This window comes from Triticum urartu, chromosome 4, assembly GCF_003073215.2.
Source record: "Triticum urartu cultivar G1812 chromosome 4, Tu2.1, whole genome shotgun sequence".
Classification (NCBI taxonomy): domain Eukaryota; kingdom Viridiplantae; phylum Streptophyta; class Magnoliopsida; order Poales; family Poaceae; genus Triticum; species Triticum urartu.
In genome coordinates this window covers 317,655,941-317,678,426 of record NC_053025.1, presented here as the reverse complement: position 1 = coordinate 317,678,426, position 22,486 = coordinate 317,655,941, and the positions used below count along the sequence as shown (strand labels likewise).

Sequence of the window (22,486 nt, the reverse complement as noted above, 5' to 3'; positions counted from 1 at the left end):
ACGAAACAAAAATGAGTGAATCTACACTCAAAATATGTCTATATATATCCGTATGTGGTAGTCCATTTGAAATCACTAAAAAGATAAATATTTAGGAACAGAGGGTAGTAATCATGAAAAAGTACTGATGAAATTAAGACATGTGACTCATGAAATCACGAAAAAGGAAGACATAATTTGTGCAATGTACATACACATATAGTTGCAGAAATACTAGTGACCCAGCACGACTCAACCAATAAAGTTAAATGAAAATTATCGCAAGAAATTCCTAAAAAGGAATACTAGAGAAGTTAACTGTCACTAAATCGAGTCACCCAAAAAATACATGGAAATCATTTGGGAGCCGGTATCTTCAAAAAAGAAAAGAAATAGGATTACAGTGCTTCAATTTTATTTATTTTCTTGAATCAAACTTTATGTTCATAGATCCAGCGTTGCAATGGATCCAGGATCTCAAATGGAAGACACCACAAGTTCTAATTCTGAAGGTGTGATTGTCCTTACATACCTTCTGTGAACAAAGAATTTTTGAAGGAAAAAAAAAATCATCTCCCATATCTAGCACACATTTTCTTTTTTGCTACAATAATTGTTCTCGCCACCCTACCCCTGCCAGGAACTCCGTGATGCCCACCTAAGCAAAAAAAGATAAGTTATTCCTTTAATGCATTATTTTTTACAACTGCAGAGATGATAATAAAACAGACGAATGACTATTTATGAGGAAACATAAAACTTCAGCAAGAAAAAAACAATTTCAGGTCTATTCTGCACCAGCTTGGCAAAATCTTCGCCATAAAAGGGTGGCATATTTTTGCTACACATCTTATCAAGTCCATCCCGTTCGATCATTTTCAGAAGTCATTTGGATTGTAACTTTACGCAAGCATCCTATTAGCTAAAGCGTAAAGCCTACCTCCAGCAGGGCCCTACATGGATCCTATTTATGAACTATCTCAATTTCCCCGATGAATCGAGGATAACTGCAATGCAGGTGTGGGCATAGTTCCTTTAGCCACCAATTTCATGAAAATGTCAGATAACACCAACGATAAATCAGTTAAATGATAGACTATTCAGACACCTAACAATGGGATTATGCAGCCATAAGCCATGACCAAAGTTATGCATTTGTTCAATCTAAAATTTCTCATCATGAAAAGCAACATCTTGATCACCCCCGAAAGGAAGACAGCCATAGAAACAGGAGGATCTCAGAATGCTAAAGAACCTAGATGGAACAAAGTTCTTGTGAGCATGAAATAAACTCTATCTCAGCAGGCAAAACATAAAAAGTGGTGCAATTAACTAGGACGAAAACAAAGATGGACTCACAAGTAGCTCCATAATTACCGTAACACATCCTCCTGACAAATGTTGGAATGCAAATATAACTATAACGATATAAGCAACAATAGTGGATTTTACTTTGAAGATGCACCCAGCAGACCACCAACAAAAACAACAAGAACAACAAAGCCTTTAGTCTCAAACAAATAGGGGTACACTAGAGCTGAAACTCATAACATCTCGAAACCAACTCATGGCTCTAGCACGTGGATAGCTAATTTCCACGTATCCCTATCAATGGCTAGTTTTTCGGTGATATTCCAGTCCTTCAAATCTCTCTTTACGGATTTCTCCCATGTCAAGTTTGGTATACCCGACGTCTCTTGACATTATCAGCATGCTTTAGCCGTCTGCTATGCACCGGGGCTTCTAGAGGCCCGCGCGGAATATGCTCAAACCATCTGGGCGATGTTGGACAAGCTTCTCTTCAATCGGTGCTACCCCAACTCTACCCCGTATATCATCATTCCGGACACGATCCTTTTTTGTGTGGCCACACATCCATCTCAACATGCGCATTTCCGCTACACCTAACTGCTGCACATGTCGCCTTTTAGTCGGCCAACACTCATCGCCATACAACATTGCAGGTCGGATCGCCGTCCTATAGAACCTGCCTTTTAGCTTTAGTGGCACTCTTGTCACAGAGAACGCCAGAAGCTTAGCGCCACTTCATCCATTCGGCTTTGATTCGATGGCTGACATCTTCATCGATATCACCATCCTTCTGCAGCATTGACCCCAAATATCGAAAGGTGTCCTTCTAAGGTACCACCTGCCCATCAAGGCTAACCTCCTCCTCATGCCTAGTAGTACTGAAAGCGCACCTCGCGTACTCAATTTTAGTTCTACTAAGCCTAAAATGTTCCAATTACAGGGTTTATCTCCGTAGCTCTAACTTTCTATTAACCCCCGTCTGACTATCATCGACTGGCACCATGAGATAACTCCTTGTATATCCCTTGTGACCTCATCCATCACCAAAGCAAAAAGATAAGGGCTCAAAGCTGACCCTTGGTGCATTCCTATTTTAATCAAGAAGTCATCAATGTCACCATCACTTGTTTAAACACTTGTGACAACATTATCATGCATGTCCTTGATGAGGGTAATGTTCTTTGTTGGGACCTTGGATCCCACCACATGACATTCCATGATATCTTATCGTAGGTCTTCTCTAAGTCAATGAACATCATATGCAGGTCCTTCTTTTGCTCCTTGTATCTCTCCATAAGTTGTCGTACCAAGAAAATGGCTTCAATGGTGGACCTCCCAGGCATGAAATCAAACTGATTTTTGGTCACGCTTGTCATTCTTCTTAAGCGATGCTCAATGTCTCTCTCACATAGCTTCATTGTATGGCACATCAACTTAATTCCACGATAATTAGTACAACTTTGGACACACCCTTTGTTCTTGAAGATTGGTACTAATATACCCCGCCTCCATTCTTCCAACATCTTATTTTCCCAAAAAATGAGGTTGAAAAGCTTAGTTAGCCATACTATCACTATGTTTTTTAGGCCTCCACACCTCAATGGGGATACAATCAGAGCCCATTGTCTTGCCTCCTTTCATCCTTTTTAAAGCCTCCCTGACCTTAGAATCCTGGATTCGCCGCACAAAACACCTATTGATATCATCAAAGGAATGATCCAGTTCAATGGTAGAGCTCTCATCCGCTCCATTGAACAACTTGTCGGAGTACTCCCGCCATCTATGCTTAATCTCCTCGTCCTTCAACAAGAGCCGATCTGCTCTGTCTTGGATGCATTTGACTTGGTCGACATCCCTCATCTTCCTCTCTCGGATCATGGCCATCTTATAGATGTCCCTTTGACCTTCTTTTGTATCTAAGCGTGTAGAGGTCCTCATATGCCCGACCACTTGCTTCACTCACAGCTCGTTTTGCGGTCTTCTTTGCCACCTTATACTTCCCTATGTTGTTTGCACTCATGTCCAGGTGTAGACGTCTGAAACAGCCTTTCTTCTCCTTAATAGCCTTCTGGACATCATCGTTCCACCACTAGGTATCTTTAGCTTCGCTTCTACTTCCCATGGTCACTCCAAACTCCTCTGAAGCCACCTTATGAATGCAGGTCATTATCTTCATCCACATGTTGTCTGCATCACCTCCTTCTTCCCAAGGGCCCTCTTTAATGACCCTCCATCTCCTTGAAAGCCCGAGCTGCCTCCTCCTTGAGCTTCCACTACTTCGTTCTAGTGATTTTGGCGCGCTTATCCCACTGGACACGAATCCAAAAGCGGAATTCAGCCACCACGAGCTTATGTTGAGGGACAATAGTCTTTCCAGGTATCACCTTACAATCTAGGCAAGCACGTTTGTCTTCTCTTTTCGAGAGGACGAAATCAATCTGGCTAGAGTGTTGACCGCTACTAAAAGTCACTAGATATGATTCTCTTTTTTTAGAGAGGATGTTAGCTACGATCATGTCATAAGCTAGAGCGAAGTTTAAGACATCTCCTCCTTGATTCATGATGCCATAGCCAAAGCCTCCATGCACCCCTTCAAAACCCGTGCTAGATGTACCCACGTGGCCATTGAGGTCTCCCATGAAGAGCTTCTCGCCAATAGGTACACTACTAACCATGTCCTCCAGGCCTTCCCAGAACCCCCTCTTGGCGTTCTCATTGTGGCCTACTTGTGGGGCATACACGCTGATAACATTAAGAACTAAGTCCCCAACTACCAGCTTGTCTAGGGTAATCCGGTCCCCACGCCTCTTGACGTCAACCACTCCATATTTGAGGCTCTTGTTGATCAAGATACCTACTCCATTTCTGTTTGCAGTTGTTCCCGTGTACCACAACATGAAGCCAGTATCCTCCACCTCTTTCACCTTTTGTCCCCTCCATTTGGTTTCTTGGACGCAAAGGATATCAGCAACTCTCCTCACTTATGTATCAACTAGCTCCCGTAGCTTACCTATCAGGGACCCTACCTTCCAGCTACCTAAGCGGATCATACTAGGCTTGGCTAGCTTCCTTACCCTTTGCATTTCTCGAGTCAAATGTGAAGACAGTTGCTCATTTTTCACTACACATGGACGTCGATGTAGCGCGCCACTAAGGATGCGACAACCCAATCCTTGCTCACTTGTCACCGTATCCAAATCAAGATACGGCGCGCCACCAAGTGGGTGACGGCCCAACCCTTGCCCATTTGACACCACACCCGGGTTCCGATATGGCGCGTCGTTAAGAGGGTTACTCCCCAACATGATACAAACTGCACAAATTCAAAGATATCAATTTTTAGAATCTGATTTTACTTCCATTTTGAAAGAGTTAAGAAGGAATAGGATAACACAGACATGCTCAATAAGCACACAAGATGATGAGCATGATCTCACAAGAAACGCAAATACTAATATGACTCGATACCCTTCTATTCTCTTGGATCCTCACCCTGGAGGCTTCGCCTGATGCTGCTCTGTAGCTTCCAGCACCACAGACTGGGACATGCCGGCGCGGCCTTGATCTCCATACTGACACCAGCTCCACTATCCCCTGGTTAAACCCCTATCAGCTTCTCCCTCACCTGACGGTACCATCAATTCAATGCTGAGTCCCATTTTACTCTTGACCCAGCTCTACCCTCTCTCATCCTAAAGAAGGATTTGGGAATGGGGAATTCCATGGCCTCATCCCTCAATGCTGCTGCCTCTCACCACCTCACACATGGCAGCAATTAATACTTCTGTAGTGTTAGTAACAAGTCAAAGCAACTATTTATTGGAGACCTACTTTGCACAAAATGGTTCATTCTCTCTCTTCCTAGTAACAAGCTAAGTAATACCTTGTGAAGATGCTCTTGGTGTGCAACTAAACCTAAATTTGCAAGGGAAATTGCTAACCTTCTGGTTAAGGTTGGATGGATAATCCATCCTAGTTAGCTAACTCGAGGTTTAAGCATCCGATCCGACGATGCTGGGCTGAAGGTGTATGGTGACATCTCTGCTAAATTTATAGTACGTTCAATATCTCGAAGCCGCTTGTAACGTTCCAGATGTAACATTTCATAATTGTAACTCTAACTCTTGCCATTTTCGGTAATGTTATATATTATATTCTTCGTGGTTGAGTTTTGTCCTCATTTTGCATTTTGTTCATGTCATGCATTTTATCTCATGTTATCATGTGCATCCCATTTGCATTTGTATTCGTCTCATGCATCCGGTCTTTTTTCCCGTTGTCCGTTTCAGGATCCGACACTCACACATGCACCCATTACACCTCTCAGATCTTGTTTCGTGAGCGGGAGAAAAATGTTATCGGAATGGACTGAGATTTGTCGAGTGGCGTTGATACATCACCGGTAGGCCGTCTGTCAAATTCCGTTCCATTTGGAGGTCGTTTGATGCCCCAACGGTTAACCGTGTAACCGCCGAAACCCCTCTCTCTTTGCAGCTCAACACCCCTCCACAACAGCCCACTAGCCCATCTAAACCTCCTCCATGCTCTCCGTCGTTGGATCACGATCGTCTGGGCAAAAACCGCACCTCATTTGGAATCTCCTAGCTCCATCTACATATAAAAAGGCCTCCCCTCCAGAGTCATAGGCAAGCCCTAGCCATTCCGCTCCACGCGCCGCCGGACACGTCCGCCGATGGCCCAGCTAACCAGGCGTTGCCACGTGGCCCTCCGGCCGCCCATCATCGCCACCGCATCCGCGTCCCGCGGCCCGCCAAGCCCAAACGGGGCCCTCCCGGCCCATCCGCCCCGTGCCGCCGCCCGACCGCACCCGTGCGCCAGCCGCCGCTGCGATGCCGGCCTCCCTCCTCGACCTCGTCGGAGCAGGAGCTCCGCCGCCGCCGCTCGCCTCCCGGCCTCGCCTCGCCGCCAACCGCACCTGCCTTGCCCGCGCCGCCGCCCAACCTCGCCGCCGGACCCCGCGCCTCCGCCGCCCCATCGTCTCCGGCGCCTCACGCCGACCCCGACGTCCTCCTTCCCCGTCGACCACCTCCGCGCCGCCCGTCTTCGGTGAGTTCGCCGCGCCTCGGTTCGCGTGCCCAGTCAAACCCTAGATCTGTGAGGGTAAAATTTCTCTGAGTCCCCGAAATATTTCATCTCATGTGCACATGTTCGACCGTCCATAAGTTCGTGCTCGTAGCTCCGTTTTGCATGCATGATATACCGAAATGTTCGTCTCGTGATGCTCTACATGCTAGTGTCATTTGCATGCATGTTACTGTCCACATTGATGCACTAATCTTCATTGCAAAAGTGCTAAATGATGTTATCTGTTGGAAATTATCATAACTTGCTGATTTGTCTTTTTCATAGCATTTTGTGTGCTCATCTTTTGAGCATCATGTCTACATGTTTTAGGAGCATCTTCATGCCATATTTACAGTGGTGTAATCATTGTATTTTTATGTGCCCTGTGGTGACTAGCACAAGCATGCCAAGTAGGCCAGTTGATGTTGCTGATTTCAACCACTTAGTTTTTCTGCCAAGTCTTTTCCTGTCACATTAGGTTGCTATGTTGACTTGTCGCCACAAGTAAATCCTTGCATATTTTGATGAAGTTAAGTAAGGATGTTTTGAAGATATAGTTATGCTCTATCTATTCATGCCTTTGTTTGTAATTATGTGGTACTGTAGCTTGTCATTACCATGCTCTCCTTTTGCTAAATATTATTGTTGTCAGTCTGTTAACAGGAAGTGCATTTTTGCCATGTGTTTTGCTAGTGATCCATGCACCCTATGACCATGATCTTGCCATTTTTAGCTTCATAAATGTGTCTTCTTACTGTTAGTTGCTTTGTTATGCCATGAAATGCTTTGTGGTGAGTTGCACGAGCTTGCAAAATTGCTATCATGAATCTGTTTCTGCGATGCCATGTTTTCTACTGTCCGAATCCGTTCATATCACTTCCCATGTTTGCATTGATGCTACCATCTTTTTTGTGCATCTTTGGCTCAAGTTCAGTAAGGGAGTTTTGTTCATTGCCTTTAGTACTAGCATGCCATGCTTAAGTTTGCCATGATATGTTCCTGTAGCATGTAGTTTACTAGCTCTAAACATTGCTACCTGATACTGTTTCTGTCAAGATCAGTGAAAAGCTGCTAAGTCTGTAAACTATTCTCATTTGCATGTTTGCCATGCTATTTTAGACTTGTTCTAGTGAGTTCTAGTAGTAGCTCAGTGTTCATGATTTGTAGAGCTTCACATGTACTTCTCTGTCATGTGTTTTGTTGTTATGTTGGAGTGTTGTAGCATATTTTCATGATGCATCTTAAGTGCTATGATGCTGTTAAACGTAGTTTTGCGTTGTTCTTGTTTTGCTCGTCATTTGCAAACTGTGCATCCGTTTTCGGTGATCTTCATATCGATTTCAACCGAAATCTCTCAACCTATCCAATGGCATGCTTGTTTAGCCAAGTTAATGCCATTATCATATTTTCCCTTCCGGAGTACCCTTATGCATTGCACATCATACCTTGCATTCCATGCCATGTCTTGCATCATGTTGCTTGTGCATTACACCGTGATTGATTGTTGTTCCGTTGCTTCTGTTCTTTCTTTGGATAGAGCCGGGAGACGAGTTCGTGAACGAGGATCATGTCGAGTATGTTTATGAGGAGCAAGCTTTCGACAACCCTGAGAACTTTGCAGGCAAGATGATCATTACCCCCAATATCACTTCTATCTTTGCTTGCTAGTTGTTCGCTCTATCGCTATGTCACGCTACCTACCACTTGTTTGTCAAGCCTCTAACCCACCTTCCTAGCAAACTGTTGTTTGGCTATGTTACCGCTTTTGCTCAGCCCCTCTTATAGCGTTGCTAGTTGCAGGTGCAGTGTAGGTTGTTCCATGTTGGAACATGGACATGTTGGGATATCACAATATCTCTTATTTAATTAATGCATCTATATACTTGGCAAAGGGTGGAAGGCTTGGCCTTTTGCTCGGTGTTTTGTTCCACTCTTGCCGCCCTAGTTTCCATCATACCGGTGTTATGTTCCTTGATTTTGCGTTCCTTACGTGGTTGGAGTTATGGGACCCCCTTGATAGTTTGCTTTGAATAAAACTCCTCCAGCAAGGCCCAACCTTGGTTTTACCATTTGCGTAATAACAACTAAAATATGCATAGGGATTAATTAACCCGAGGATTCTTAATCAACAACCCGGGCCAGTGTTCCTCTGAGTGCTGGTCCAACCTGGGCGATGTCCGACGCCCCCTGGGCAACCAGGGTTTCAGCCAACCCGACGTCTTGCCCATCCGGTGTGCCCTGAGAACGAGATACGTGTGACTCATATCGGGATTTGTCGGCACATCGAGCGGTCTTGCTGGTCTTGTTTTACCATTGTCGAAATTAATGTCTTGTAACCGGGATTCCGAGTCTGATTGGGTTGTTCAGGGAGAAGGAATATCCTTCGTTGATCATGAGAGCTTGTGATGGGCTAAGTTGGGACACCCTGTAGGGTATAAACTTTCGAGAGCCGTGTTCGCGGTTATGTGGCAGATGAGAATTTGTTAATATCCGGTTGTAGAGAACTTGACACTTGACTTAATTAAAATACACCAACCGCGTGTGTAACCGTGATGGTGTCTTTTCGACGGGGTTTGGGAAGTGAACATGGTTGGGTTATGTATGAACGTAAGTAGTTCAGGATCACTTCTTGATCACTTGTAGCTCTACGTGTGTTACGCAGTTTCTCATCTTACTCTTGTACTTATATGTTAGCCACCATATTTGCTTAGTGCTTGCTGCAACTCCACCTTATAACCACATCCTACCTTTAAGCTTAAATAGTCTTGATCTCGCGGGTTTTGAGATTGCTGAGTCCTTGTGACTCACAGTTATTACAAAAATAGTTGCAGGTGCCGATGATACCAATGCAGGTGATGCCACTGAGCTCAAGTGGGAGTTCGACGAAGACCTTGGCCGTTACTATGTTTCCTTTCCGGATGATTAGTAGTGGTGCCCAGTAGGGACGCGATCGGGACTTAGCATTTGGGGTTGTCTTCTTTTCATCTGGGTCGTCCATGGTCGGACCTTGTGTGTACTCTGATTGATGTATGAATAATTTGATCATTGTGTGACGTGGCGATTGTAAGCCAACTATTTACATCTTGTTCATTTACATGGGATTGTGTGAAGATGACCCTTCTTGTGACCATACCAAAATGCGGCTATGCCTCTAAGTCGTGCCCCGACATGTGGGAGATATAGCCGCATCTTGGGCGTTACAAGTTGGTAATCAGAGCCATCCCGACTTAGGAGCCCCCTGCTTGATCGAATCGTTGACGTTGTTGAGTCTAGAACAAAACTGTTTTGAGTCTTAGGATTATATATATCGGAGAGTAGGATTCTTTTTACTCCTCAGCCCCCTTCGTCGCTCTGTTAAGGACTCCTGACGTAGATTTTTTGACTTTCCTCTCCTCATTTTCACTAATTTTTTTAGGATCACGCGGGTATCTTGGGATCATTCCGATATTCTTGTGACGAGAACATTGTTCTTGGTGCCTCCTAACATTTTGGGGTTGTGGCAGTGTCCCGGGGAGTTGAGCTCCAAGGTGTTGTCGTCACAATCTTATTGTTGCAGTTCTGGAATACCTGAGCTCGCCGACATCGAAAATCTCTTTTATGCAGTTAGTGGTGAGATAACCTCGATGCCACCCAGTATTGGGGAAGGAGTTCGGGAGTATTGCCACAGCTAGTATAACGGATGCTTTTCGAAGGTTGAGGTACACGATTTCCGAAGTTTTCTTGGTTATGTGTTGACGGATGGATACAGTTGGAGCGTAGGGCTTGTTAGTTGTCTGATATATATTGTGCCTCCCTGTATCCCCAACACCAGATTGCATAACCAGAAAGTTTCGGGAGTTAATAGGTGGGAATTCAAGTAGCTCTTAGTTATTCTTCCGGCAGATAATTGGTATGGGATTGGGTGATCCTTACCATTTATTTGTTCCAGTCGTACCTTGTTGTTTCATTCATCAACCTTTCTCTAAGTGGCTTCTCACCCTTAATGGTCGTGTAATGTTAACTTTGCAATGCATTCGTTCAATCTCTGTTCGAATGTTTATCGTGAAGACTGTATGTTGCAATTTCTATTCGTTGATTCAGCTTGTCTATATGTCTATAATGGTTCTAACAGATGTCACCCTCTTCAGGATGCCTCCTCCCACGTGTCTGAATCCGGACCGCAACGATGGGGAACAGTAGAACCCTCCACCTCCACCACCTCCTCCGCCTCCGAAGGCATGGCAAGCTGTGATGGCGGCCACCAACGCCAATACTCAGATGCTTTTGCAACTCTTGCAAGAGTGCAACCAAGGCCAAGGCAACCAAGGAAATCAAGGTCAAGGGCAATTCAACAACCATCCTCAGTTTGCTACCCTCAACCAGTTTCTTGCAAATCAACCAAAGTCTTTCAGCGATTGTGCCGAGGCCATGGACGCCGATGATTGGCTCGTGGACATCAACAAGCATTTTGAATGCAGCAATGTCAGGCCTGAGGACTACGTCAAGTTCGCTTCTTTTCAGCTCAAGGACCAAGCAGCTGATTGGTATCAGCGGTACAAAGATTCCAGAGGGGGTCAAGAGATTACCTGGACTAACTTCTGCTGGGACTTTCGAGCTCATCACATTCCAACAAGTGTTGTCGAGAGCAAGCGTGAGGAATTCCGCAATCTCATGCAAGGAAGCATATCCATGTATCAATACAACATCTAGTTTTAGAAGCTTGCTCGCTTCGCAAGGCAAGACGTTCCTGATGAAAAGAGCATGATCTATCACATCGGGGGTGGCCTAAGAGAGGATCTGCAGTTAGCTCTCATTCTTGTTGAGCCTACTCAGTTCGATCAGTTCTACAACATGGCCCTCAAGCAAGAAGCTGCTCAACTCAATGTGAGGCTTCAAAGAAGAGAATCAGGGATGCAGTCCAGTCTTCTTCTTCCTCAAAAGTGGCAGCTAAGCAACAGAAGTTCTGGCTTCCTCCACCTCCTCCGCTTCGTCAGCCCTACCAGTAGAAGAACTCAAGTGGTCGTGGATCTTCCCACCCCCCCAACCCAGGCTATCAGAACAAGTCTCAGACTCAGGCTCCGATGACAGGTGGTCCTCCTACACCTTTCCATCCGCTTTCAGAGGTCACTTGTCACAAGTGTGGTATGAAGGGTCACTATTCTAAAAAGTGCGTCAACCAAAGGCGCCTTCCGCCTCCTCCTCCTGTCCGGTTAGCAAGCAATGCAGTTGTCAAGCAGAATCCCAAGTCTCCAAGGGTGAACATGATGAATTCAGCTCAAGCAGAGGATTCTTCAGAAGTGATCATGGGTAATCTCCCAGTTAATGATATTCCTGTAAAAGTTTTATTCGATACTGGTGCATCTATTTCATTCATATCAAGGCCTTTTGCATCCATGCACAATTTGCATACTGTTGATCTTCCTAGGCCGATATCGGTTTCCTCTCCCGGTTTGTTCATGCATACCAAAATGATGGTTCCGGATGTTGGCATCAAGATGGGCAATTATAAATTTCTGGCTTCTCCAATGGTTCTTGGCGACTCTAATATTGATCTCATTCTTGGCATGGATTGGCTTTCTCAGCACAAGGCTTCCCTTGATTGTGCTGCCAGGGAGATTAAATTGACGCACCCTTCTGAGGATGTGATCATCTATGCCGCTCGTGATGAAACCATTTGGCTTTTCTTTCTAAATGAGAAGGGAGAGTTAGACGCTATTTCTTAGACCGAGTTGTTTGTGAGTATCAAGATGTCTTTCTAGAAGAGCATCCAGGTATGCCTCCTCATCGGCTAGTCAAGTTCGTTATTGATCTTGAGCCCGGTACAGAACCCGTTTGCAAGTGCCCATACAAGCTTGGGCCAAAAGAGCTGAAAGAATTGAAGAAACATCTCGATGAACAAGAGCGTCTGGGACTGATCAGACCAAGTTCATCTCCGTGGGGTTGTGGTGTTCTTTTTGTCCAGAAGAAGGATGGCACGGACCGACTTTGCGTCGATTACCGCCCATTGAACAAGAAGACAATCAAGAATAAGTAACCACTTCCCAACATCAATGAGCTATTCGAGCAACTCAAAGGTGCAAAGGTGTTTTTCAAGCTTGACCTCCGTATGGGTTATCATCAGATTCACATTCGTGAAGAAGATATCCCCGAGACAGCATTCAGAACAAGCTTTGGTTCTTATGAATATACTTTCATGTCTTTTGGGCTTGTCAATGCCCCTCCAACTTCCTCTCGCATGATGAACTTCATCTTCAACCCCTACACCAATGAATTCGTCATGGTGTGTCTCGACGATATCCTGGTTTTCTCCAAGAATAAGAAGGATCATGCCAAGCATTTGCGATTGGTGCTCGACAAGCTCAGAGAGTATCAATTCTATGCAAAGTTCTCCAAATGTGAGTTTTTGCTTGATGAATTTCTTTACCTTGGCCACATCATCTCTGCCAAGGGCATTGCTGTTAATCCGGAGAAGGTTTATGAAATTGTGAACTGGGAGCCTCCTCAGAATGTCAAGCAGCTCCGCAGTTTCCTTGGGCTTGCAAGCTATTGCTGAAGATTTGTTGAAAACTTCTCAAAGATTGCTAAGCCTCTATCCAACCTCCTCCAGAAGCATGTCAAGTATTCCTGGACTCCTGAGTGTGACGTTGCTTTCAACACTCTCAAAGAGAAACTCGTCCAGCTCCTGTCCTAACTCCTCCGGATGAGTACAAACCCTTCAAGGTTTTATGTGATGCCTCGTTGCAAGGTCTCAGTGCCGTGTTAATGCAAGAGAAGAAAGTTGTGGCCTATGCTTCTCGTCAGTTGAAGCCAAATGAAAGGAGGTACCCCACTCACGATCTTAAGTTGGCGGCAGTTGTCCGTGCATTAATAACATGGAGACATCTCTTGTTGGGAAGGCAAGTGGACATTTCACCAATCACAAGAGCCTCAAATATATCTTCACTCAACCCAACCTCAACCTCCGGCAAACTCGTTGCACTACAAAAAAAAGACACATCTGTGACATTTTGGGCCAAACGAATTTTTTTCCTGTCATACTTATGACACTTCGATGACGATAATTGTGACAAAACCCGGTATCATCATAGATGTGGTGGGATCCTACTTCTATGACAAAAAATCATGACAAAAAATGGGCTTTTCGTCCTGGGCGGGCCGGAGACGTAACTATGGCATTCTTTGGGCCGTCCATGACAGAAAAAACTATGGTAGAAGCGAGGGCGAGGAAAATATCGGGGTGTTCCCAGTTACGGTGGGTGGTCGAGGCCGAGCGATGCGCGTATCTCTCGTACACGCACACGCGTGGGTGCGAGGCGTTGGGCTCTAACTGAACCCGAGCGATTGCACTGCAGGCTACGCGTTACTGAATCCGAGCGATCAATCAATGACTGTTAACTGAACTCGATCGAGCGGTTCCTTCGCTACTGCTGCTAACTGAAGCCGATTGATGCTGCCTCTGGATGAACAGTGAGCGTTGCTGGGGGGGGGTTTGGATGAACAGGACCCCGTGATGTTGCCTCTGGATGAACATGACCCCGATCGATCGAGCCGGTTGGGGCTGGATGACAGGACCCGTGGAGGGCTGGATGAACAGGACCACCCCGTGGAGGGCTGGATGAACAGTAGACGGTGGAGGGCTGGATGAACAGTAGACCGTGGAGGGGTGGTTGAACAGGAGCCCGTGGAGAGGGCTGGTAGAATAGTAGCCGGTGGAGTAGCGCACGGTGGAGGCTGGATGAACAGGAGCCCGTGGATGAACAATCGGAGGTGGAGGCTGGAGGAGGTCGACGGTGGATGAACAGTAGCCCGTGGAGGCTGGAGGGGGTCGACGGTGGAGATGAACAGTATCCCATGGAGTCCCGTTTTGCGGTACGCCACACCCCTCCCAATGAACAGGACCCCTGTTTCGACCGTAGCGCTCCAACACAAGTCCGTTTCCTTCATTTTGTGGTACGCCACACCCCTCCCGATCAACAGGACCCCGTTTTGACCATAGGAGGTCCGGTTCCTCCATTTTGCAATACACCAGACCCCTCCCGATGAACAAGATCCCATTTCGAACATGGCCGGTCGAACACAAGGCCGTTTTCTCCGTTCTGCGGTACGCCAGGCCTCGTTTCCATCGGCTGTTCCGTCCAAGCCCTCCCGATGAACACAACGACGCATTCCGTTCCGAACCAGCCGGTTGGCTCCCGATGAACACGAGGACGATGCAGTTTCTCCGTTCCGACCTAGCCATGTACACGAGCCCTGGCCGTACGTATGCACGAGTAGGCGTTCGAGACCCCGCCCGTATGTATGTACGTGGCCGTATTTTATTTCTTGCACACTGGCCGCTGTACGTACGTGTACACGCTACGTGCGCGCCTCTACTACGACACGTGTGCGCCTCTACATCGACTAGTATGTACGTACACGTTCGTGACCAGAATGACAACGCTACGTACGCTTTGACCAGGTGGGTCCCGACTGTCAGGCACTTCCTTGCGTGCAAAGATGTAGCTGGTGGGTCCCAACAGTCAGGGGGCGAATTGTTTTTTGGCCCAGACACACTTCCTTGCGTGCGAAGATGTATCTGGTGGGTCCCAGCAGTCAGGGGGAAATGTTTTTTTCGCGAAATACGGTGGCCCGTCCGATGGGTCCCCGCTGTCAGGTGGAGGAATAATTATTTTGCGCATAATAAGGAGGCACTTCCTTGCTGCGCCCATGGACCCAGCTGTCAGCCTCTCCCCATACAGTCCACGTTCGATGGAAGCCGTTCCTTGAACATGTTGACCATGCCGCACCGAGAGCACCAGGGCGGTGGACGACGGTGAGACCTAGGAAGGGGACGACGCGGAGCCGGGGAAGACGCAGCAGTGGATGCCCACGCGTAGAGGGGTATGAGGGTTCACTAGTTCGCTGCGGTGTGAGGCTGCCGTCGCCGTAGAATAACATGGGGTGTGGGTGAGTAGAGGGATGTCCTGGCCAGCGGTGAGAGTAGTAGGGGGCGGTGAGGCCTCCACCGCATCGCAGTTGGCCACGGGAGGCAGGAGCACGAGGCACGACCGGCGCTGGTTTGGGCGTCTAGAGCAAGAAGACTAGAGGTTGAAGAAGCACTACGGCCGTTGGATGGACATCGTACGGTCACTGGAGCTAGAATCATGCATATTGACTAAGTTGACAAAGCCCTCCGTCCCCGTCAACTTAGTAGGCCCACAAGTCAGCCGACCACTATACTGGGTCCCAGCTAGCAGGGGGAGTATTCATTTTTTCGTGCGTAATAAGGAGGCACTTCCTTGCGTGCGAAGATGTAGCTGGTGGGTCCCAACAGTCAGGGGGAAACATTTTTTTGCGAAATACGGTGGCCCGTCCGGTGGGTCCCTCCTGTCAGGTGGAGGAATAATTATTTTGCGTGTAATAAGGAGGCACTTCCTTGCGGCCGTCGTGGACCCAGCTGTCAGCCTCTCCACGTACAGTACTCTTCCGATGGAAGTCGTTCTTTGACCACGTTGACCACGCCACGCCGAGAGCACCAGGGCGGTGGACGACGGCGAGGCCTAGGAAGGGGACGACGTGGAGCTGGGGAAGACGCGGCAGTGGAAGCCCGCGTGGAGAGGAGTACGAGGGTTCACTGGTTCGGCTGCAGTGTGAGGCTACCGTTGCCGCAGAATAACAGGGGTGTGGGTGAGTGGAGGGATGGCCTGGCCAGTGGTGGGAGTAGTAGGGGGCGGTGAGGCCTCCGCGGCAGCACAGCCGGCCACGGGAGGCAGGAGCAGGCGGCACGACCGACGCTGCTTTGGGCGGCTGGAGCAAGAAGACCAGAGGTTGAAGAAGCACTACGGCCGTTGGATGGACATCATACGATCACTGCAGCTAGAATCGTTTATATTGACTAAGTTGACAAAGCCCTTGGTACACGTGAACTTAGTAGGCCCATAGGTCAGCCTCCAAAACGGTGCGCCCCAGATGTCAGGGGAGGAATCATTTTTTGGGCGACCGAAGCTAGAATATCCGAGATTGAAGAAGAAGCACGACATCCGTCGGATAGACATCCAACGGCCACTGCTGCTAGAATCGTGTGTTGACTATAATAAGTTGACAAAGCCTTGCATACGCGTCAACTTCTTTGTTTAGGGGACGCGTCAACTTAGTAGGCCCACAAGTGTGTGGCAGAGAACTTATAGCCCATTTGCGATTTGTAAGAATGTACAACCCATTTTGAATTCTAATGTAATTTACTACAGCCCATTTACAGTTTGTTAAAAGTATAGCCCATTTTCTAGCTAGGTCAAGGATTAATAATTTCAACCAACCGTTCAAGATTTATTAAAAAAACAACCGTTCAAGACAGAATTCAATAAAATTTCCCACATTTTGATGGGATCCAAAATATTTTTATCCTGAAATTTCTAGTCAGATTAAATATAAAGTTGAATTACGTAAAAATCCAATGAAACATTGCGCGCACAACAATTAAAAATTAAGATTTTCAAAATCCATAAATAATATTTTATAAACTAATTTCGTGTTTGGTGTATTTTTTATAGTTACTGCCCAGTTTCTATAATTACATCCCATTTATTATTTTTTAAAGCCCATTTTCCTGTTAAGCCTAATGCATCCCTCCTAGGAAAGGTTTGCAGCCCAGCGGGGCGGAGAATAACAAGTTGACCTTGCCTGGGTATTCCTCAAAAAAAAACGTATAGCTGGGCTAGCAATTTTCATCTTGAAAAAAATTAATATCTGGGTTGGATATCTGTCCTGGGCTAGACGGGCCACAACCCGCACAGTTACTACCCTGCTCTCCTCTGAACAACAACGAAAACATCGCCAAGAAAAATTCTACAGTGCTCACGCCTCAAAAACACAAACACTGCTCGAGCTGCTTGGTCCCAACTGTCGGCCGCACCTTGTGCAATTCTCTCGCTTATATTGACTACATAGGTTGACAATGGTGTGGGACCGTGATGTCAGGAAACCAGGAGGAATCAAAAATATATAGTTGTACATAATAAGGAGGCACTTGCGTACGTACGGCTATGGCCCTAGTGGGTCCCTACTATCATCCACTCAAAATAAAGTCATCTCCTAAATCCTCATGTTCATTGACCATGTTAACAATGCTCGGCGCCACGGCTAGCGCAACAACTTGAAGGACGACGGAGAGGGCCTCGCGGGCCCTACGAATGGTTTGATACAGCGCCCGCTGCTCATTCAGAAAGCCAGGATCATCAGACACCTATGAGCACCTTCGAGAGACTGAGACGGCATGAAACGGTAAGGCCGCACTTGGGAGCTCTAGTTTATTTCACACTTGTATTAAGATACAAGTGTAGTTTACTCGTCATTGGAAACAACGCGTAAAATACAAGCGTAATGAAACCGAGGGCCCGAGGTCTGTAAGTAAAATCGGTGGGTTACGCGTGTAATTTGAGAGACCAATGTATATTTTACTAGTCGAAATCGACCAACCAAGCGCTTCGCCCGAGACCATCTGCTTTTATTTACAAGTGTTGGTTTTACAAGTGGTTTTGTTTGGAAAACGACGATCGAATCACGACCTAAGATGATGAGTTGGTCGGAAGATCATATGGTTTCACGTCTAACCTACCCGACTTGTCGTATAGGCTATGAATGAAACATAAGACGATGAACTTCTTAAGCACGGAAACAACAGAAGAGGATGATCTTCTTAACAAGCAAATCACTGGCATTAGATCGACATGCAAAACAATACAAATCATTATTCTCAGGAGGCACGGTGAACAACTCGTGATGCCGCATGCCACAACATTCCAAGCTCAACTTTGCAATCAAATACAATGCCTGGCATTACATAGACAATATTCAGAACAAACTCTTAAAATATCTTACATAAGTCAACATTCATGTGACTATGCATCTCAGCAGAGTAAATATTTACTTCTGAATTGAAGACAGGAATAGGAAAAAACGATCGACGTTGCTCACAGCAAAGGGCATCCCACTCAAAAATATCAAATGCATGTCTTCTGGCTAACATCAATGAGCAAAAATTGACAAGGTTTTCCAATTCCAATATATTAAACTAATGTCAACTTTGACAAGCTTTTCCCATAAAAAATATGTAATGCCTATGATTGTGGAACGGGCAGGGTTTGCCATTAGTTTGTCATCTGATAGTCCAGTGGCTCAAGGTGACGACGAATGATTAGAGAACCATTCGATGTATTGTGCATGATGAAGTATTATGGAGGACACGAACCATCTAAACATTTTGTGCAGTTCCACTAAAATCAAGCTGCGCATCCCTGTGGATTTCATATTTATATGCTTCCAGAAAGCAAAGACACATCAGCACACACATGAATATTGGCCCCAGTGTCAACCCACCAATCGGTGGACCAACAAACTGAAAGTACGGTAAACAGATTACCATACCCAGATGCCCCATCATTGTTGCTTAGAGTGACATTGACAGACTTGGAGTCCTGTCCTGGCTTCTTGGTACTTTCTTGGGCACTTGTTTTCCTAGTGTTCCTCCGAACCACAAGTAAATCAGCCATATCTCTTTTTGTCTTTCTTCTTACCCTTCTTAATGGCTGACGTTGGCAACACCAAGTGACGACGAATGATTAGAGAACCAGTCGATGTATTGTGCATGATGAAGTATTATGGAGGACACAAACCATCCAGACATTTTGTGCAGTTTCACTAAAATCAAGCTGAGCATCCCTGTGGATATCGTATTTATATGCTGCAAGAAAACAAAGACACAACAGCACCCACATGAATATTGGCCCCAGTGTCAACCCACCAATCGGTGGACTAACAAACTGAAAGTACGATAAACAGATTACCATACCCAGATGCCCCATCATTGTTGCTTAGAATGACATTGACAGATTTGGAGTCCTGTCCTAGCTTCCTGTACTTGTTTGGGCACTTTTTGCTCAGTGCACTCCACGTGTTGTAGAGTTTCCTATGCTCTCTGCAGACTAGTCATGTCACCAACGTCTACTAATACTCTAGAAAGCTTCTTGATCATTCCTTGTGTAATGTAGCGCAAATAGTGACTGCTTCTTTCTACAAAGTGGTAAGACCAACTGGACCCACTAATGCAGCAGTTTGCCTTAGACACATTGGCTCCTTTTGTGCAGTTCAACTAAAATCAAAGTCGGAATAAAACCAAGCTTTAATTTTGATATCCCTGTAAGCAACAATAGGTACAAGGGAAACAATTACTGAGAAATAACGGTTGATGACTTGTACTCCCAGAAGAAAAACATCTACTGATCTACCTTATCTTAATGGGAAACAAAGTAGGAGAGTAGCAATTCTCAATCAGTGGGATTCATTCATATTAACTGAGGCATTATCTTAACAATGCCTCGTTTCAACATGTATAAAGAACGACAAAGCAGAAAAGTATCATTCCTAAAACAATGTGACTGATTCATTTTAACAGAGGCATTATCTTAACAATACCTTGGTTAAACATGTAGAAAGAACTACAAAGCAGGACAGTACCATTTGTAAATACTGTAATTGATATATAATAACAGAGACATTATCTGAACAATACATTTCTTAAACATGTACTCCGGCCGATCCCTAACAGAAATGGTACTCTTGCCGATCCCTAAGACCATGTGCTTCCATCTACTTATAAAGGGGGTGATGCAGAGTTTGTTATAACAAAGCAACAAGCATCATGTCTGGGTTGGTACCATTTTTGTTCACTACTTAATGGGAAAAGAGAGCAATACAATAGCTTCAATTCAACATTTATTTAAAACAGTACCAATACAAGTAGCACAACATCACAAAACACACTGCACGATCATGTGGATGGGACATGGGACATGCCAGCACCATGTGCGTCCACACGTATAAATGGGTGATGCAGAGTATGTAGCCAAGCAACATATCTGTGTTGGTCCCATATTTGTTCTCTTTGATACTTTTTCCTATGTGAGGGCATCAAATCTAGTCCTGCACAAACTACCCGACCCCCCAGTTTCTTTCCCTTTTCAACAAAGAGTTTGGTTCCTTACAGATGTGTGTACTGGGTTACCCCCCTTTTCCCTTTTCGACCAACAAAGTGGCTGGATAGCTAGTCTATACTACTTTCCCTCCCTCCTTTCCTCATTGAACCACGTCCTAGATTCATGCTCCACCCCACCACATCCTTCTTTCCTCTTTGAACCAATACCTAGATTCGACTACAGAATCGAAAAAGATCTGCATGCAGCTAGACCAATGATGGTTTCGAAGAAACTTATACCTTAGGGTCGTCAGGATGTGGCAAGGCTTGCGGCGGGAGGTCGGATCTGCCCAAACTACATACAACAGCGAGCAAGAAGGGGTCAGTGGCCCTCCCACACAGGTGCTGGGTGAAAGAGAAAAGCGCAGCCGGTAGTGGATTGCCTCCCTCGCCGAAGGTGATAGAGTGAACGCTGCACCTCCTCCCCTTCCCGGTGCGACGGGATCCCGGCGCTTCCTTCGCCAGCTGTGAGGGGGGTGAGAGAGACAGAGGCCACAACACAGTCTTGTTTAGATCTGGTGAAGAGGGTGAGAGACTATGAATATAGCAAACCCTAGCAAAGGAACGCTGAGCCTCCAGCGTGTATATATATATGTAGTGCGGCGAGAGTGTGGAGAGTGCAAACCCTAGCGAACAAGCGCTGAGGCTCCAACTTATATATATACTGTAGTATGGACTGAGCTCCGGTGCCTTAACTGCACCTGCTTTTGGCTGTATGACAGGTGGGCCAGCCACATTTTGGGCCCACCTGTCATAAACCCAAAGGCAGGTGCACTAAAGTCAATGAAGCTGCGTCCATATAGTACTCGTGTATACGACTAATATATAGTGGAGTGGTTTTCTTATTCTCTCCATAACAATCATTTTAAATTGTGTAAGTATGAAACGAAACTCTTTATTTAACGTACCAGTGAAGAAAACTACTACTCCCTCTATTCCTAAATATTTGTCTTTCTAGAGATTTCAACAAATGACTACATACGGAGCAAAATGAGTGAATCTACACTGTAAAAAATGTCTATATACATCCGTATGTGGTAGTCCATTTCAAACCACTTGAAAGACAAATATTTAGAAATGGAGGGAGTACTTCTGATGAACTAACGATCCACGCGTCCTGGTCGCACTTCCTGTCCTTCACGTGCGGTACACTACCCTCCCTTAAGTGAACAACCACACATGCGCCAAATTATCGGAAACATGTGAGAGTGTGTACAAAGAAAGAATTTTAATTTCAATTATCGAAAAGGTTTGAGAGTATGTACAGTTTGCCCTCTCTAATAATTATGGTTTGTTGTGTTCGGCCTAAACTTACTTCAGTCAAATATAATATGCGGAGTAAATAAAACTGAAGGGCTACAACGTCCATCCGGGTTTTTAGTCCACACCATTTTTTAATCAAAGTTAACAGCTGGACAAATAAAATTATAGGGGAGCTGGAGACAAAGTTGTGAGAAGGCTTAGAAATCAAAACAAAACTTATGCTCTTAGTACCAACATCGATCCTTCTTCGAGGAAACATTTGGTTCATAGCCAATTGTGTGACAAAATTGCACCAACGTGAAAGACGACCGCGTCTCCAACGCAACCAAGGTGAACCGACGAAGGATATCATCTTTGTGGGTAACAAGCAAAGAGCACTGATGGAAGACATCTTGTTTTTCATTGAAAACCGATCAGCTTCACCAGCCGACGCAACCATGAGGCGAAACCATGAGCATCGATAGGTCATCGTGGTGATGCATCATCCATTTGGCATCAAGTTTGGATGAGGCACCTATGAAGTTTGACAAATCCTCACTGTGGTCTGTTTCTTCTTAGTAATCAAGCTCGAGGAAGGAAGAACCACGTGGCAGAGGACAGTGAGGCGGAACAACAATGGCCATCCAATTTTGTGCAGTTCCACTAAAATTGAGGAAGACATGCCCGGGTATGGAGATATGCATCGCTGTTTCCAAAAATATAAAAAAGGGATATAGTGTTGTTACTTTGTTTTACAAGATTAACAATGACATCTCAATTGTCAATAAGAATTATGAAAAGTACACCAACAAACAGAAGCATCATGATTATCTTGATGGGAACTAAACCAGGATACCCGAGAAAAAAACATTTCTTCATTTA

The 22,486-nt window shown here is 45.6% G+C and overlaps 1 long non-coding RNA gene across 1 annotated transcript; it reads right to left on the bottom strand.

Annotated features, from left to right (window-relative positions):
* Positions 1-354: 354 nt before the first annotated feature.
* Positions 355-18,192, bottom strand: LOC125551585. Its single transcript, XR_007302851.1, has 3 exons — positions 18,179-18,192; positions 6,227-6,230; positions 355-637 (listed from the first exon to the last, which is right to left on the bottom strand). It is a non-coding gene; the product is annotated as an uncharacterized LOC125551585 (long non-coding RNA).
* Between the last annotated feature and the right edge of the window lie 4,294 nt (positions 18,193-22,486).